The 9286-nt window shown below is 42.1% G+C and overlaps 1 protein-coding gene across 3 annotated transcripts in view; it reads right to left on the minus strand.

Moving 5' to 3' along the window:
* Positions 1–9286, minus strand: part of DFNA5 (deafness, autosomal dominant 5) — a 77413-nt gene that overhangs the window by 65154 nt on the left and 2973 nt on the right. Inside the window, exons 2-3 of one of the 3 annotated variants that reach the window (XM_011938555.1) lie at positions 4734–4845; positions 3940–4044 (exon numbers count right to left, since the gene is read on the minus strand). The gene's annotated coding sequence lies outside the window, so the exon portion shown is untranslated. Of the gene's footprint in view, positions 1–64; positions 472–3939; positions 4045–4733; positions 4846–9286 lie in introns of those variants that run through there. The other 2 variants (XM_011938554.1, XM_011938556.1) reach the window with 2 other exon arrangements.

A 9286-nucleotide genomic window follows, 5' to 3' on the forward strand; every position in this document is an offset into this window, starting at 1 on the left:
TGGGAGCCGGGTTGCTGACGGCCCAGGGCTCGGCCAGAGTCCCGGCGCACTTTTCGGGACTCACCCGGGAGATGTCAGGGCCTCTCCGGAAGAGTGGGCTGCGCCTGCCTTCCGCGGCCGCCTCGCCTCTTTGCCGCGCGGGACCGTGGGGTTTGAGAGCGGCGCCTCCTCGCGGGGCCAGACCCGCCACTCACAGTGGAGTGTGGACTGACACCGCGGCTTCACGGTTCAACCAGGAAAGTCCAAGGCCTGTCCAGCCTGTGGGAGCCCCTAATGCCCGTGCCTGGAGTAGTATCTGGGTGTGTGGTGCGACTGTACCCACACTTAGGCCTGCCGCTAAAAAGTGATTCATTCATGTAAACTCCACTCTAAACTCTTTGAGGGCAAAACCAAGCGCTCTCACACACTGGGTGCTCAATGAATACTGAACGAGGGAATCTAAGCATAGCTGGTGCTCAAACATTGCTTTCTGATGGACTGACTTAAATATTAGATCGTTTGTAACACTAGGACCAGCTGAAACCGATTAACCATTACTTAAGTTGTTACGATGAGGCAGAGCCAAAATCTCCCGGGCATGTGCAAGAGGGAAAGCTTTCTAATTGTGAACACCACGTGCCCCGCATAAGGCTGCATTGGCGTCACCTGGGACTGGTTAGCAATGCCAAAAACACCTGACCCGCCCCCAGGTCCAGAACACAGATTTGAGCTTTGCCTCCTGTCTCCTTGCCAGCTGACTGGCAATGGAGGTTTTTCTTTTCTTTTTTTTTTTTTTTTTTTTTGAGATGGAGTCTCGCTCTGTCGCCCAGGCTGGAGTGCAGTGGCCGGATCTCAGCTCACTGCAAGCTCCGCCTCCCGGGTTTACGCCATTCTCCTGGCTCAGCCTCCTGAGTAGCTGGGACTACAGGCGCCTGCCACCTCGCCCGGCTAGGTTTTTTGTATTTTTTAGTAGAGACGGGGTTTCACCGTGTTAGCCAGGATGGTCTCGATCTCCTGACCTCGTGATCCGCCCGTCTCGGCCTCCCAAAGTGCTGGGATTACAGGCTTGAGCCACCGCGCCCGGCCGGTTTTTCTTTTCTCAAAAGCCTGTGCCACAGTATTGGTTTCTGTGTGCCTCGGGTAACGAGCCCATTGCTCAGTAATATTTTTAGTCAGTATATCATCTTCACTGTGCAATGCTGTCTACTAAGCTGAGAGCAAGGAGTAAGAGAAAATGAAATCTCTGCCCTGCGAGAGCTCACACAGAGTATGGAGTTGTGTGGCTGTCTTCAAGGCTGGTCGGGGAGGGCAGGTAGAGAAGCCCAGCAGCGCTTTCCCTTGGGCCCCCTTATGCTTTAAGCATATCTCTAGATTGTAGTTATCCGGCTCACTGGATTAATTAAAAGTGCTGCCCACCCACCCATGGGAACACCTCCTAGTTCCTCTGCTTTATTTTTCTCCTTTGCACTCACCACCATCTGATAGACTGTGTGCCTCCTACTTATTTCATGTATTATCCTTTCCTGTAAAACGACAGCAGCATGAGGGCAGCTGGTCTGTTTTGTTCCCTGTGCCCAGCACGTAGTTTAGGATTTGACACATGGTAGCTATCCAGTAAATAATTGTTGAGTTAAGAAATGAATCCTTTTGTTTGTTTCTCCACCTAGATTGTGGGACTGTACACATCCTTGCAGTACCCAGCACAGAATAGGTACACAATTAGTGGTTGTTGGATGAAGGAGTGGTTCGAAATGGTCCATGGTGGCGGGCCCCTGATTTGCTAATGTGATGAGATGTTGGACGAAAGAAAGAATCCCAGCCCTGTTAAGAGACTTTTCATCTATGCTATTGGTTCTCTTCATCATAAAATTATATGGTGATGACTCTGGCTTGTTGTCAGAGATTATCGCATTCCCACCTAGGGTACTGACCTTAAGAATATCCTCATAAACAGTATACTCATCAGGTTCCCACTCCAAAAAGCCCCAGTCCTCTATCTAGATAGTTACCACTTGTAATTCAGAGTGGGTAAACTTTTTGATGCAACAGTTACTAAGTGGCTTCAAATTCCATCACTTTTTTTTTTTTGTCTGTCCTGTCCAGTAACTTTTAATTAAATGCCCGAGGCAGACTGTCTACTGTCACCAAGCATGCTTCTGAGTACATTACATGCAATGATTGACTCATTTAATCCTGAAAACTATTTGAGGGTTTCAAGTTACAAATGAGGGAATTGAGGCACAAACTGGAATGCTCACACAGCTGGGAAGAGACAGAGCCACGATTTTAATGCAGGTTGTTCAGCACCATCTGAGTTTTAACCCACCATAGGGTACAGACTCTCCAGAACAGAAAATAGGAAGTGCAATAGGGGTCCCCCCACCCAAGCAGGGTAGGAGCATGGTCTGTGTTAGGAGAGGGGGATGACTTGTGTTCAAGATCTCACCTGACCCCAGTCTGCTGCTCTCCCTGTCCAATGGTGGAGGGATGAAAAGGTTCTGGCACAGCCATAACTTTTTTAAAAAAAATAGTTGTGCTTATTATTATTGTTAGAGTATTTGAAGATTTCAGATGAACATATGCAACATGGAAACTTTTAGCCCAATTGGAAAAAAGTAAATAAAAAGAAAACATGGAACTCCAATCTTCTTATTCCATATAGATACATTCCCTTTGAGGAAATGGAGGGATATGGAAAGAAAATCTCACAGGAGATCAATTGGAGTGGTCATAATGATGATGTAAGCATCTGCTTTCAAAAAGATTCATTATATAAACTATGTTTCAACTTACAGAGCTTCTGAAACACATCTATTGGGTGTTGTGTATTTCCTACCCTATGCCTAGATTCTTGCTGAGGAAACGAAAGGGCAGCGAAAGTCAATAAAACTCACTACCAGGATTTATTTCATAAATGAGCACACTAACAAACCAGCTCTGCATGGCTGCCATAATTGCTTCCTAGTTCTTTGAGAACCATGTTTGGAGACCTGGATTTTTTCAGATTAATAACCTCTGCAAAGGAGAAAAACACAGACTTTGGATCCATCAGATTTGGGTAGAATCCAGCCTACCACTTACCAGCTGAGTGACTTTAGGCAAATTGTATAACTTCCCATTTAAAAATTACTTATAACATTGTCATAAGATTATATAAAGTACTCAGCCCATGGTAGCACTCAATAAAAATTAGTTTCCTTTCCTTTATTAATTACTTTTCAGCTAAAGTTGCCTTAAATTAAGCCTACATTGTTCACATATGCATAATTTTGCCTTTTACCATATTGCTTGCTTCCCAGAGGAACATAGCTACTAACATAAATTAAAATAAAATTTGGCATACATTGATATATATTTTAACACTGATTTCATTTACCTCCCTAAATCCCAAAAGTGCTTTTTAAACTGGAGACTGTATTGCCAATGCATATTACTAATTACTGCTTTAAAATAAAAAGCTTTATAGAGGATTAAATACGGTCCAGAATTAAATCTGTTTCTCTTGGTGTCCCAACCTTTTCTTATTCAATTGCAAGGCACAGATACAGACAGGAGAAGAACTGAAATTACTTGGCAGCTAGCGAATGACCAACCAATATTGTCAAATCGAAAGTCTTAATGCAAATATTATTGGACAAACAAGGAAATGTGAAATAATTTGCTGTCCCAATTATCAACTGCTGTATAACAAACTACCCCAAAACCTAGTGGCTTGAAACAACAACCACTTTATTATAGCTCACAATTTTGTAGTTTATGGCTTTGAGCAGGGCTCAGCTGAGTGACTCTTCTGTTCCATATGCACTAACAGGGGTCACTCAGTGGAATTTAGCTGGTGAAGGTGAATGGTCTGGTTTGGAGAGTCTTGGATAACTTCACCCATGTCTTTGCCCATTCAAGATGCTGTAATGTAATACCATAGATTTCATGACTTATAAACAACAAACCTTTATTTCTAACAGTTCTGGAGGCTGAGAAGTCCAAGATGAAGGCATCAGCAGATTCGATGTCTGGTGAGATCCTACTTCCTAGTTCACAGATAGTGACTTCTCAATGTGTCCTCACCTGGTGGAAGGAAAGAACAAACAAAACAAGCTCCCTGGGTCTCTTATAAGGGCACTAATCCCATTGATGAGGGCTCCACCTCATGACTTAATCACATCCCAAAGGCCCCACCTCCTGATACTATCACATTGGTGATTAAGTTTCAACATGTGGCTTTGGGGGAACACAAACATTCAGACCATAGCATCTCACATCTAGTGCACTGGCAGGGATGCCTTGGGGGTGGGACTGAACTTGAGGGTTATCAACCAGAGCCCTACATTTGGCCTCTTCATTGCAGTGGTTTCTGGGAAGTCAGACTTCTTATAGTGGAGGCTCAGAGCTCCAAAAGCAAGTGTTCAAGAAAAAGAAACAAGTCAGAAGCTACAAGTCGTATGACTTAGTCTCTAAACACCCAGAACATAACTTCCACAACAAGCCCAGATTCAAAGATAGGGTGGTATATTCTACCCTTCACTCGGAGAAACAACAAAGAATTTCTAGACATCTTCAATCTGCTGCACTTGTTTTCATGAAAGAAAGTGGCATTACAGGATAGGTGCAGTGGCTTCTGTCTGTATTCCCAACACTTTGAGAAGCTGAGGTGGGTGGATCACTTGAACCCAGGAGTTAGAGAGCAGCCTGGCCAACATGGTGAAACCCCATCTGTACTAAAAACACAAAAAAGTAGCCAGTGTGGTGGTGCATACCTGTAGTCCCAGCTACTCGGGAGGCTGATGCAGGAGAATCACCTGAGCCCGAGAAGTTGAGGCTGCAGTGAGCTGTGATAGTGCCACTATACTCCAGCCTGGGTGACAGAAACTGTGTGTCAAAAAAAAAAAGAAAAAAAGGCCATAAAAGAAAGTGGCATTACATAAACAAAGTTAGCAAAAACTTCTATATTGTTTGCCCCTTGTTCATGGAGAAACATATATTATTATCAGCATTAAGGAAATTTATGATGAAGACCAGTAGTCAGTCACCAGATGTCCAATTTACAGAAATATTCAAAGTAATATAATCCAGAGATACACAAACTTTTAAAATCTCATTATCATTATTTTTAAATATTGTCCAGCATCCAAGAGAGCTTTACCCAGCGTAGAGAAGTAAAGTCCATACACCCAACATCTTTTTAATGTAACAAATATTTATTAGTGACCTACTATGTGCTGGGTGCTATATTAGGTACTGAGGATATAAGGTGACCAAGGAGAATGTGCTTCATGCCCTCCAGGTCTGTGGGCTTTGTAGTATAGCAGGAAAGGCAGACAGATAAACAATAAGGATAGAGGATGAGAAGTACAATGATCAGCTGTCCTTGTTAGGGTAAGCTAACTGCTAAAATGAACCCCAAAATTATAATTGCTCAAATACAATAGTAGCTTATTTCCTACTCGATAAACAATCTAACTAAGGTACTTCTAGGTTTTGGGTGGGGTAGGTGGGGAGGAAGAACCACAGTCCTCATTCCTTCAGGAACCAGGCTGGGGGAGGCTCAGCTCCAGGTTGCTGAGGTTGCCCTGAACATGGGCACCTCCAGCAGATAGATAAGGAAAGAACCTGGAGACTCCCTTATGGGAGATTTTTATGGGAGCAGCACTTTCGGGTACAGGATGCATTCCAACACTCCCAGTGGATGCCTGAAATGGAGGATGGCATCAAACCTGGCCAGGATCAACTGGAACACATTTCTGCTCATGTCTTCCAACCACAAATTCAATGCCTTTTTCATCTTAAGTAAGCACTTATCACACATGGTGGCCATAACATTTGCAGTTTGAGGTAAGATAGCAAAACTAGCACAAATTTCTTTTCCCTTCTTTAGTTTCACAGAGAGATTTGTTCTTGAAATAGATCTTAGCAACTTCGGCATACAATTTTTTTCTTTTCATATTGAGAACTTTCACTTTTTCACTTAAAGGAAGTACTTTACAGCTTCTCTTTGGAATATCCCAATTGCCCGTATCATTACTATTGCACAGAGGGGCCATTACTAGATAAAATAAGGGTGATTGAACTCAAGCACAGCAATGTCATGACAGCCAATCTGATAACCTAGATGGCTACAAAGTGACCAGCAGGCAGGAGTGTCGACAGCGTGGATATGCTGGACAAGGGATGATCTGTGCCACTGGAGAGGACAGGGCAAGACAGCATGAGATTTCATCATACTATTAAGAATGGCACAAATTTAAAACTTATGAATTATTTATTTCTGGAAATTTCCATTTAATATTTTTGGATGGAGACTGATCATGGGTAACTGAAACCACAAAAAGTGAGACTGCAGATAAGGGGAGCCTACTGTACCTTCCTTTGGCCAGAAATCAGTCACAGAGTCTCTCCTAATTTCAAGACAGGCTGGAAAATGTAGTCTTTGTGCTCTGGAAAAAAAGGAACTGGGTTTCGAGAGCAGTGGCAGATTCAGCTTTGTACAAAATGATTTTAGAGGGCAAATAGGTGATGGCCAAGCCCAGAGCTTTTTATATAGAATCCCAACTAGGGTAAACCAGACGGCTGAACTGATTTAAACAACATATTTTTGGATTGTATAATACATTCTATTTTTTTAAATGAGCCTTTCTTAATCCTATACCTGATTCCAAGAGTCATCTAGGAATACAAGGAGAGACTGGTGATAGAGTGGGTGAAGGTGATGTTTTCATCTCTAACAATTTATTAGTGATACAACTTCTTAGCTGAGTTATAATTGGAGGGGGAGTATGGGAATTGTATACACATTTGTTGTTTGGTAAGGTCCTTAAAAAGGCTAATTGCAATGGAAAAAGCAATTTGGTGAGGAAAATTATCCTGGCATCTGACTCAATCGTGACTGATTGCTAAAAGCACCAGTGTAATAAATGTGTTGTTCTAAATGATGGAAAAGGAAACAGCTCTGGAAGTAGAGCTTCTGTCATCTTAAGCACCTGTGATATCATGAAAGCTTTTGTTTCAAACTGTTGGTAGAAATGGAATTTTTTTTCTAATACTATAGGTTGAAACCTTCAAGCTTCTTTTTTTCTCCCCCAAAAAACTGTACCTGTCATTTTGCTCTGAGGCTCCATTTCTGTAAGGAATCTAGACATCCAGTGGGAATGGGCACACAGGGACTTCAGAAATCAAGTCGGCTTGCTTTCTGCAAGTAAATCCATCTTCTTTTGCTAACTTTCTTATATTAAAAAACAATTTAAAAAACTTAGCACCACCCCAAACCAAGCAAATCCCAGTGTCAGTGTGGGCAGCCGACTAAGACATGGCTGTTTGATGATTCTGGAGTTGGTGCAAATGCTACATTTGAGTTCCATCTCTGCCTCCTACTTGCTGTCACCACTTTTCCAAGCCTCCGTTTCCTTATCTGGAAAGTGGGAATAATCACACCTAGCTCCCTGAGTTACTGTGATTAGGTATACCAGCAGACACTTGATAAATGGTAGGTATCATTATTAGTGTCTGACTCTCTGGAATTCCATTCCATTTTATACATTGGAGAGTGCCTACTGTGTACCTGAACACATCGGGATTCCTGCCTTTAAGAAGCTTACAACCACTAGAGGAGTGATGTGATGAAAAAGCTTTAAAAGGTCCCAGCAATTCTGACTTGGGAGAGGGAGTTTTGGGAAAACACACCATGGAAAGCCCAGCCTTTGATTAGGGCCTTACAGAGAAGGCTGAGCAAGTATGCTTCAAAGTTCCCCAAATCCATTTCTCACCTCTCCTTCCTCACCAAAAAGCCTGGCCCTGGGTAACACTGGACCTCCTCTCTAGGAATGATTAGCCTTACATCCCAGAATTAGAAATAGATTTGACATATTAATAGCCCCTGGAGGAGTCACCGTGCGATAAACAATACCATTAAGTTATAAATGTCGATGCGCATCCTTTCTTGTTGAAAATACACAAAACGTTTACAAAAATAAAAATAATATGAAATTATTCTACAGCTTTGCTATTTTTAGCTTAGTTAGAACAATGGGCACTGTTAAATTGTTTAGCCTAAAGCTCCCTCCTTAGTATTTCAAGTTCAGCCTAAAGGTTGCTCTGAGTATAGTGAACTGTAACCTCACTGGATGTGTTAGGTTACAGTTCAGCCAATCACAGGGCCAACTGCTCAACCCAGTGTTGAAATAAGGTGGATGTGGAGCTGAGCCCAAACCAGCTGTTTCTGAACCTCACTCCCCTTTCCTGTACTTCATTTCTCTTTTTCTGTCCTTCAGTGTTACCCAGACATGTGGCAGCCCCAGAGTTGCTCGGAAACTGTTCTGGTTCTGGGAGCTGCCTGAGGCAAGAATCATTCTTTGCTCAATTAAACTGTTAAAGTTCATTTATCTGAAGTTTTTCTTTTAATAGCACCAAGTTAGATATCTATAATACCCACATTTTTTGGATTGCTTGTTTTTGTCCAGCATGATCCTTTATATACATCATTTCATTGGATCTTTGTACAACTCTATAAATTATTATTGTCCCTATTTTACAGATGGAAAAAAACTGAATCCTAGAGAGGCAGCCTATAAATCTGGCACAATATATATGAGGATTTGAACTCAGATCTGAGTTCCACACTCTAACTTTTGACTACTGCCTAATGGGTAAATCTGGGGAAGATGTCAAACATTTAAACATAAACGTCAAAGTCCATATTTTTACCTTTAGGTAAATTAATCTGAAAACAGATTATTTCTTCTGTTCTTAAATGTTCTCTAGATTAGTGACTCCTAAAACAACTGCTGTAGTTCAGTCTAGTGATTTCTATGGCCATGATACTGAATTACATTGTTTGTGTGTGTGTGTGTGTGTGTGTGTGTGTTTGCATGTTTGCACAGTCAACCTATACTCATTATTTTGTTTTTAATAAAATCCAGATTGTGCACAACACTTTATTTATTTATTATACTTTAAGTTCTGGGGTACATGTGCAGATGTGTAGGTTACACAGGTATACATGTGTCATGGTGGTTTGCTGCACCCATCAACCCATCATCTACATTAGGTATTTCTCCTAATGCTGTCTCTCCCCTAGAACCCCAGACCCTGACAGGCCTCAGTATGTGATATTCCCCTCCCTGTGTCCAGGTGTTCTCACTGTTCAGCGCCCACCTATGAGTGAGAACATGCAGTGTTTGGTTTTCTGTTCCTGTGTTAGTTGGCTGAGAATGATGGTTTCCAGCTTCATCCATGTACCTGCAAAGGACATGAACTCATCCTTTTTTATGGCTGCATAGTATTCTATGGTATATATGTGCCACATTTTCTTTATCCA

The sequence above is a fragment of the Colobus angolensis genome, unplaced genomic scaffold (assembly GCF_000951035.1).
Source record: "Colobus angolensis palliatus isolate OR3802 unplaced genomic scaffold, Cang.pa_1.0 Scaffold175, whole genome shotgun sequence".
Classification (NCBI taxonomy): domain Eukaryota; kingdom Metazoa; phylum Chordata; class Mammalia; order Primates; family Cercopithecidae; genus Colobus; species Colobus angolensis.